Here is an 8834-nt window from a genome sequence, read left to right on the forward strand (position 1 = left end):
GGTGGGGGGATCCGGGGGGATGTGTGAGGGGGTAGCACTGGACCCACCTCTGAGCCCCAGAGCCGGGCCCTCAGCAGCTGGGAACCTGTCCTGGTGGCCTCCTTGGTCATCCACACACACCCCAGCCCTGCGGGACCCCGAGGCTCAGTCTGGCCTCACTGTTGAATCAGAAGCTTCCATCTCTTCGTTTTGCTAGCAACTTGGATTTGTTATCCTCCCAAGACCATGTGTTGGAAGGACACCAGCCTCTTGTTACATCTCCCAGCCTGCCTGGGGGCAGCTGGGCAGAGCCGACGTCTTCACTCCGGGCCTGGGTGTTCCGACGCCAGCTCTGGCACCAGTTAGGGTGGGAAGATCAACAAAATAATTAACCCCATGAGTTAAAAGGAGAATTAATTCTGCTGTGCAAACTTTTGTTTCTTCTCTTCCTGGGGAACTTCAGATGCGTTCATCTAGGACTGTCCTTTCTTTTGTAACTGGTCTATTTCATAACATCATGGGTTTTTGTTTTTTCTTTTGACTTCATTTTTCATTAACGTGTAGGACATGTGAAGTTTATAACATTAAAGATATTTGTCCTTGTTTGTTATAAAATAATGTAACTTTATTAAACCCAGTTTTCAAAAGAGAAGAATAAAAGGTCACCCCTGATCTCACCACAAACACACTGGATCCAATTTCCCTTCCAGTCCTTGTCCAGACAGGTATTTAATTGTGCATGATATAATCCCAATATACATTTACCTTCTGAAAGAATCTAATCTGAGAGCACATGCATGGTCCCATGTCGCTACATGATCTTTCCCATCATGGATAACACACAAAATACCTCCTGTGGTTAGAGATTTGATTGCTTCTTTCACACTTCCACCAAGGTGTTCACCTGTCTTTTCTGGGCTCTGTCAATTCCTGTAAGCCAGGTAGAGAAGGTGGGCTAGCTTTGGGGATCTGGCAGGACTCAGGCGGCTCCAGCTGTCCCTCATATGCTCCCCCAACGCAGGCCCTGGGCCTGATTCCTGCCAAGCGGTTCTTGCTGTACTCAGGCGCCCATAAGGAGCTCCTCACTGCTCGGTAGGGTAAGGGCATTTCCAGGGCATATTTGGGCAAAGTTTTTCATCCATGCTGGTATTCACCCACTGGACTCTGACCTTGTGTATAGACAACTCCTCTACCAGGTGAAAGGCAGGGGCCAGGTCATACTGGATCTTTATTACTGGTGCTTTGAACGTTCTTGGCATATACTAGGTGTTAAATAGTTGTTGAGGGAACAACACTTGAAAGAATGATTCACAGCTCACCAAGAAAAACAGAAGTGACCAACCCCAGCTCTTTCCCCAGGCTGCTGCAGAATCTGACACATTTCTTTGCTTCAGGGCCGAAGGGTTTTGACTCAGGGAAAAGGGCTCTTTTATTCGATAGCTCACTTCCAACCCCCAGATAGCTCCTGCCCCTCTCTCCTTAGAATTCTGGTCCATCCATGCTCTCTCCTCCTCATTCCCTGATCTCAACCAAAAAGTGAAGGTGGTTTAATAACTCAGGATCTCTACCCCTTACACCCGGCTTTAGATCCCCTTTTAGTTAATAGGGTTCCCCTTTTAGTTAATAGGGTGGCCAGCTTGTTTCAGCTTGCCTGGGACTTTCCCAGTTTTAGCACTGAAAGTCCCTCCTCCGTCCCAGATAAATGTGTGAACTTGAGGGTTTTGTCCCAGCTTCCTGCATCCAGTTCTTGGCAATGTCCTGTAGAGGGTGCCGGAGGCACAGCCTGGGAGACAGGCACCCAGGTGGATGGAGCATTTGCCTCCCAGGTGCGAGGCAATACCTCCAGGACACCGTCAGACTAGGGATTCTGTCTCTGGCCAGTGTCTCAGGAAACAGCCCATCTCCTCCCCCTCCGGCAGGGAGCTCACACCTGTTGGCAGAAGAGGGCGTTACCTCATGAGACAAGCCTGGTGTTAAGAGCCCTCTCTGTTTCTTGACCCCGAGAAGGGAAATCATGTATAAATATATTGCACTTCGTCTCAGGCTATCAAACTACCCAGTGTGTTCTAGCTGACAGCAGCTCTAACGCCCCTGACAGCAGGATACTCCAACTTGTGTTGACTAGAACAACTTGGACCACAGCAGAACAAATCAGCTTGCTTCTTTTTAAGTGTGTCAATTAACTATCCACCTGTCCTTGGTCTACAGACCAATCTCGGGAAGTGGGAAATCATAAAATTTACTTTCAAAGTCGGTAGGGTTGGGGGGGGGGTGTGTGTGTGCGGTGTGGGTAAAGATGAGATAATCTTGCTGCAAGAGAGGAGACCCAGGCAGATCCTGCTTTGGGCCTTCTCTTGGCTGTAACCAACAGTGAGTCAGCTATTCTGATAAGCACAAATTTCCCGCTGCTTCAACACATGAGTCCTCTGCTTCGGTGCATGACACCAAGTGCTGAAGTGTTGGTGTGCTCAACTGGGTTGCGAAGTGTTTGGAAACAGATATTATGGTGGCGGGATCCTGTACCAATTCTTGCATTTGCTCACTTTTTGTCATGAAGCTACACGCTTTGGTGATCATTACAGTTCAGTGAGAAGCCTAGGAGAACTGTTTTGCAAGGAGGGCCTGGCTGAAAACACCAACAAAATGATTAATGATTTTCTTCTCCATATCACCCTGGGAAATTGGTACTGCAGTCATTTTGTCCCCATTGTGCAGATGACAAAACGGAAATGGCGTCACTGGACTTGAACTTGGAATTGCACGAAAGCAATGTTTTTGACACCACTCTTCACAGCCTCTCTTCGCGTGGTGGATCTCTCACCCTGTACAGGTTGGATTTCACTGGTTTTGCTTCTGGAGAGCACATCAAACTCTAGGATCCTGGATACCGGTCACAACTGGTTTTGGGTTTCTGATGACAACTCATGGTGCTAGCCTCTGCTGTTTAGTGGGGAGAAGTAGGAAGGTTTCTTTGCAAGGAAAGTGATCCTGATCTAAATAAATTGGCAGGTGAAGGATGTCAAGCTTTTGGCAAAGTTCAGTCCAGCTGGGCTTGCACAGGTTTTTGAAGGTCCTGAAGATCTGAAGGAGGGAGAAGCTGTAGAGAACAATTCTAGGCCTGGCTCCCAGATGGTTGGCTCCCGGATGAGCCAGTCGCTCAGGTCTCTTCTTTGGGCCTCAGTTTCCCCTTTTGGAAAATGAGGGGATTAAACTAAATTGGTGGTTCTCAAAGCTTTGATGTGCTGGATTCCTAGGCTTCCACTTGGCAGGCTTTAATTGGGTAGGATTAGGTGGGGCCCGGGCAGCCTCCCTGGGGAAATTTTAATGCCCATTAATTTGAGAATCATCCATTTGGACCATGACTGATATTTGATTTGAAAGCTAATGTCCCAGGATATGTGGAGTGTTTTTGGAGGAGGAGGAAGACCCATCCAAAGCTCACACACAGGAAGAGGTGGGTAAAGTTTACAGAGTAAGTAACTGCATGGCAGCCATCTGATACTGGTACTTCCGAGACTCAACCAGGAAGGTCTTTTCAAAGGGTTCCCAAAGCTCACAGACTGACAGGAAACCACAACAGGGGTAAAATGCAAACACAACACACCCTATCAGACATGGGAGTCATTCTCCATGCCGCATGATAACTTGTATCATCAAAGTTTACAAGTCATTAGTTTTAAACCGGTGCATTTTTGTTGTTTATTTTGGTGGTATGGAGAACTCTGAAGGAAAGAAGACGACGATTAAAAAGGGAATATGTTTTACGCATACAACTCCCAGTGTAAGAACACTGACCTCCAAGTAGATTCTTTTGTCTTCAAGTCTTTTGGGTTATTGGTCTGCAGTGATGAAATCCTAGGACACAACTTTAATCTCCATATCATTTTAGTACCTTGTGCTACAGCCTGAGGCTGTTTTTTTCTCCAAGGAAAATGGTTTGTAGGGGTTAACTTTGGCTTAAGATTATAAATACAGATTTCATTGGTAAAGTGATCTATTCTAATATTAACTTTAGGAAATTAGAAAATAAGACTCAAAAGTATGAAAAGCACAGAGGCATATGGTAAGTGCTCAACAGATGTTGGTTTTTAATATTAGGTGATCACGGGGTCAGCTTTCACTACTTTGTCCTTGAATTACAAACTGCTGTTGACCCAGGGATAGTTTCCTGGGATTCCAGGTAACAGGAAGTATACCTTCCTTTTATTGCAGCCTTCCCCAAAGATCTTTATCCAGTCTACTACATGGGAGCCTTCAGATGATTTTGGATGATGTGCAGATCTTTTGAACTCGCGAATTGCGAGATCATGACCTGAGCTGAAGTCAGATGCTCAACCAACTGAGCCACCCGGGTGGCCCTGTGCAGATCTTTTAAATAATGTTCTTTAAAATAATGTGATTTAAGTATAAACACAACCAGCAAAATATCTGTATTTAAGATTATTTTCGTTTTATGACAAAAGATAATGGTTTCACATTTATGCTGATATAAAGTTTCCTTCTAAACTAAATGATTCAAGGGGAATGAGTAAGTTGATTCAGAGAAAGCTATTAAGTAATAATGGTACAGGTGGTACCTAGAAATGGTAGTTGTGGTGATGTATGCAAATGATTGAGCTTTGAGAAGTACCGCGTTAGTGAATCAAGCCCCCTTGCTCCCCGTTTTGGTCCATATGAAACTATTAATCAACACTCATTGTACGGAGTTTGCATCTATACCATAGTTATAAAAATTTTATGCCAGACAGGACCTTAAGGGCATCATCGAACAGCCCTCCTTATTTCAGACAGGTGGTTTCTGAGGTCTCGACATGTGCCTTGATTAAGTGCAGTACACGGCGGAGGAACTATGACTTTACCCTTTTAGAGAGAACATTAGTGCTTTCTAGCAGTTCAGAGCTGAAGAGTAGAAAAGACATAGTCCTTTGCCCACAGTTCATCAAGAGACACTGGACGGGAGAAACTGTGTCCTATGGCAGGATCTCAAGGGGCACTGGTCTTGACATATTTGAAGGTGTTTTACTCAGGAGAAGATTACATTTATTCTCTTCGATTTCCAGGTGTGAGAGCAGGACAAGAGGGTTGACATTATAAGAAGGCAGATTTTAAAGCTCAATGAGGAGAAATACTTTTGACTTAGCTAAACAAGGAAAGCTCTGTCTTCAGAGTGGATGGGTCCCCCAAGACCAGAGATTATTTATTTTAGCAGCACATGACAACTCTAGGGAATACGGGGAAGGGGATGCTCTCTGTCCTAAGGCTGGATGAGACCTAAGGTCTTTGCCACTTTTGAATGTCAAGGAGTCTGGGGCAGTCTTTCCTTCCTTTCAAATGGCTCAACATAGGAAGCCATTATCTGCAATTGTCTCAGTTTTATGTAAAAAGCAATTAAATCGTTGGGGAATTTCCCCTCCCTACACAATACTTTTTACTCCTGATACATGCAAAAAAAAAAAAAAAAAAAAAAAGAAATAATAAGAAACTTTTTGGTGCTAAATGAGAAAACATGTGAACGTAAACCTGTTGGTTTAACTCTTTCCTGCAGTGTATTTTCTTTTTTTTAATTAAAAACATTTTCTTTAGGGGCCCCTGGGTGGCTCAGTCGGTTAAGCATCCGACTTCGGCTCAGGTCATGATCTCGCAGTCCGTGAGTTCAAGCCCCGCATCAGGCTCTGTGCTGACAGCTCAGAGCCTGGAGCCTGCTTCACATTCTGTGTCTCCCCCTCTCTCTGACCCTCCCCCATTCATGCTGTCTCTCCCTGTCTCAAAAATAAATAAACGTTAAAAAAAATAAATAAATAAAAAATTTTCTTTAATATTAATTTATTCTTGAGAGAGAGAGAGAGAGAGAGAGTATGAGCGGGCAAGGGGCAGAGAGAGAGAGAGGGAGACACAGAATCCAAAGCAGGCTCCAGGTATAAGAGACTCTTAAAAAATGAGAACAAACTGAGGGCTGATGGGGGGTGGGAGGGAGGGGAGGGTGGGTGATGGGTATCAAAGAGGGCATCTTTTGGGATGAGCACTGGGTGTTGTATGGAAACCAATTTGACAATAAATTTCGTATATTAAAAAAAAAAAAAAAACCTACACAACAGATCTGAAAAAAAAAAAAAAAAAAAAAAAACACAAAAAACAAAAAACCCAAAGCAGGCTCCAGGCTCTGAGCTGTCAGCACAGAGCCTGATGCAGGGCTCAAACTCACAAACTGTGAGATAATGACCTGAGCTGAACTACCCAGGCGCCCCGCCTGCAATGTATTTTCAAAATCAGTGGTTAAATACTTGATAGTTTGGGATTTGCATTTGAATCAGGGTTTTATTTAACAATATGCAGTAATTATTAGAGAAGTATATAGATCAGCCTGATAAATCGAAGGTTCTATCATTTCACACTCAGAAAGCTGCTATTTCGAGCTTATACTTGGACTATAAAATGCAAAATTACTAGGCTGAACCAGTTGAACTTGTCATTTTGTAGACAAAAACCTACATTGACAATTTCATATGGTTCAACCTAATATTAAAGACATTCATAAATATAGTTTTATAGTTTCTAATACATTTAGACATTGTTTTCTACTAAATTCAGAATTTTCCTTCCCATACTGATCAAAGAAGCATTATCACAGCAAGCCAAATTATAATTCAGCATGATTTCTTCTAAAAAGCCTCCTTTTAACAAGTTCCTTTTAACTTGTTTTGCACAGTGGATTTTTCATTCACAAAGACGTTAAGCCCTTTACTGTGCAAATCATTAAGAAGCCAATTATTGTTCCAGCAAGGTGTGCCCAGTGGTCAGAAACAAGATAAAACCCCTGCGTATGCTGAAACCAGGTGGGGAGACCATGTGTGGTAGTGCTTGGGGGAAGAGGGGGATTATTCATGAAACGAGGATTTAACAAAGCATAATCCCAGCTTCCTTGCCTGTTCACGTGAGAAACCAAAGCTTCAATTTAACTGCAGGCAGTGGGAGTTTCACACTGTCAGCACCAACTGTCTGAAACCCCAAACTGGTAACTAAATGTGAAGGACCAAAACTAAAAATTTAGAGCAACTTAGTCAAATGTCAGATTTCCCTTTTCAAATATACAAAGTATTTTATCTTTTCCATAGGACATTCTACTATGTTCAAATGGGATAGCTCCTAGTAACTTTCTCCCAAAGTTCTCTTTTACAGAATAATGTTCGTGTACTGTAGGAGAGCCATTTAAAAATACATGCTTGTTGACAGACAGGGTAAAAAATGAAATTTGAAACTCCTGTAAGAAAACCGGGGGACTGTGGGGGATTCCCCCTCCCATTTTTTTTTTTTTTTTGTTAAAAATTAATGAAAATATAAGCCCTTAAATTCTACGCATTCATCCTCAAAATAAATGCACTAAAGGTCATGGCTCTTTGGAGCAGGAAGATACGGAGACAAAGTAGTTCAATCTATTTTACAGTTGAAATAGGCTGAGAGTTTATGTGACTTGACCAGTGCCTATGGGAATATGGAAAACAAAAAGAAAATCAAAGACCTCAGCTCTATCCCACGTTGTCAAAGAAACATTGGAACATCTCCAGCATTGGTAACTTCTACACACATCGTTCTGACAAGTGGGAGTTTTAATTCAATCTTCCCTGCCCTGTGGTTAAAAGCAGTCACATCGGATCTGACTGAATTCATTCTCCAGCCAATTGGCCTAGCATGGTGTGGGCAGGAATATGTAGATAGGCTTGTTTTTCAGGGCTGAATCCAGCCTGGCAAAAGGCACTGATTCTGTCATCTTAAGACTTCAATACCATGGTGAATGACCCGAATCTTGTTCTGGCATGCTTCTTCACGCATATATTTAACTTCTCTGCCCAGTTTTGATGGAGGGAATACACCAAGGCAGTTATCCAGTTTGTTGGGTAGGAGATGCCTACAGGTGTTGGCCTTACGATGTCCGACACCCAGAAACTGATCTATTTGACCGGTTGGTTCTTCAATTCACAAACAGAAGAAAGATCCCATGTGCTATTTAGAAAAAGAGATCGAGGGTTGTTCCCACCCAGTATCAAGCTTCCTTTCCCCTCTCATTCTCTGGCGCCTGAGTGAGTGGAGTCAGCCGTGGTTACTATGTGCTGTGAGCTCAACAGCAGGAAATTATGAAAAACACCACTATGAATTAAGTCCTGTCCGTATGGAGTTCTCTCCATGTAAGTTGAGGGCTTATTTATTTACCCACTTTTTCAAAGGTAATTTAAATGTAGAGGGGCGCCTGGGTGGCTCAGTCCCTTGAGTGTCCAAATTCAGCTCAGGTCATGACCTCATGTCCGTGAGCTCGAGCCCCGCGTCGGGCTCTGTGCTGACAGCTCAGAGCCTGGAGCCTGCTCTGGATTCTGTGTCTCCGTCTCTCTCTGCCCCTCCCCTGCTTGCACACTCTCTCTCTCAAAAATAAGTAAATGTTAAAAAACTTTTTTTAATGTAGAAACATACTTCCTTTTAGAGTCAAAGACCAACCTTTATATGTGGCATGACTATAAGGAGATGGATTTTTCTAAGTGTCTTGTACAAATGAACTTACTACTGCAGCAGTTTACAGACATCGTTGGGTGATAGAAGGGCCCTGAAGATACAAATCTATAATGGCTGTGTGAGGCCACTCCCTGATGTCACAGTAACAAAGTATTTGCTTTGCATAAAAATAGTGCATTAAAAACACAGAGACATTTTTTTCCACTTATTTATTACATTTGGACCTTTAAGAAACATATACCATCAGATATACCACTATTCAGTAAAAATCTACTCTAGTTTTTGGGACGCATACGTGTCACAAACTATCTTTCTTCTAGTCTCCAAGACTTTACTAAGAATTTATCAAAAAGGTA

The sequence above is a fragment of the Puma concolor genome, chromosome E1 (assembly GCF_028749965.1).
Source record: "Puma concolor isolate L17-30 chromosome E1, mPumCon1.1.hap2, whole genome shotgun sequence".
In the NCBI taxonomy this organism is placed as follows: domain Eukaryota; kingdom Metazoa; phylum Chordata; class Mammalia; order Carnivora; family Felidae; genus Puma; species Puma concolor.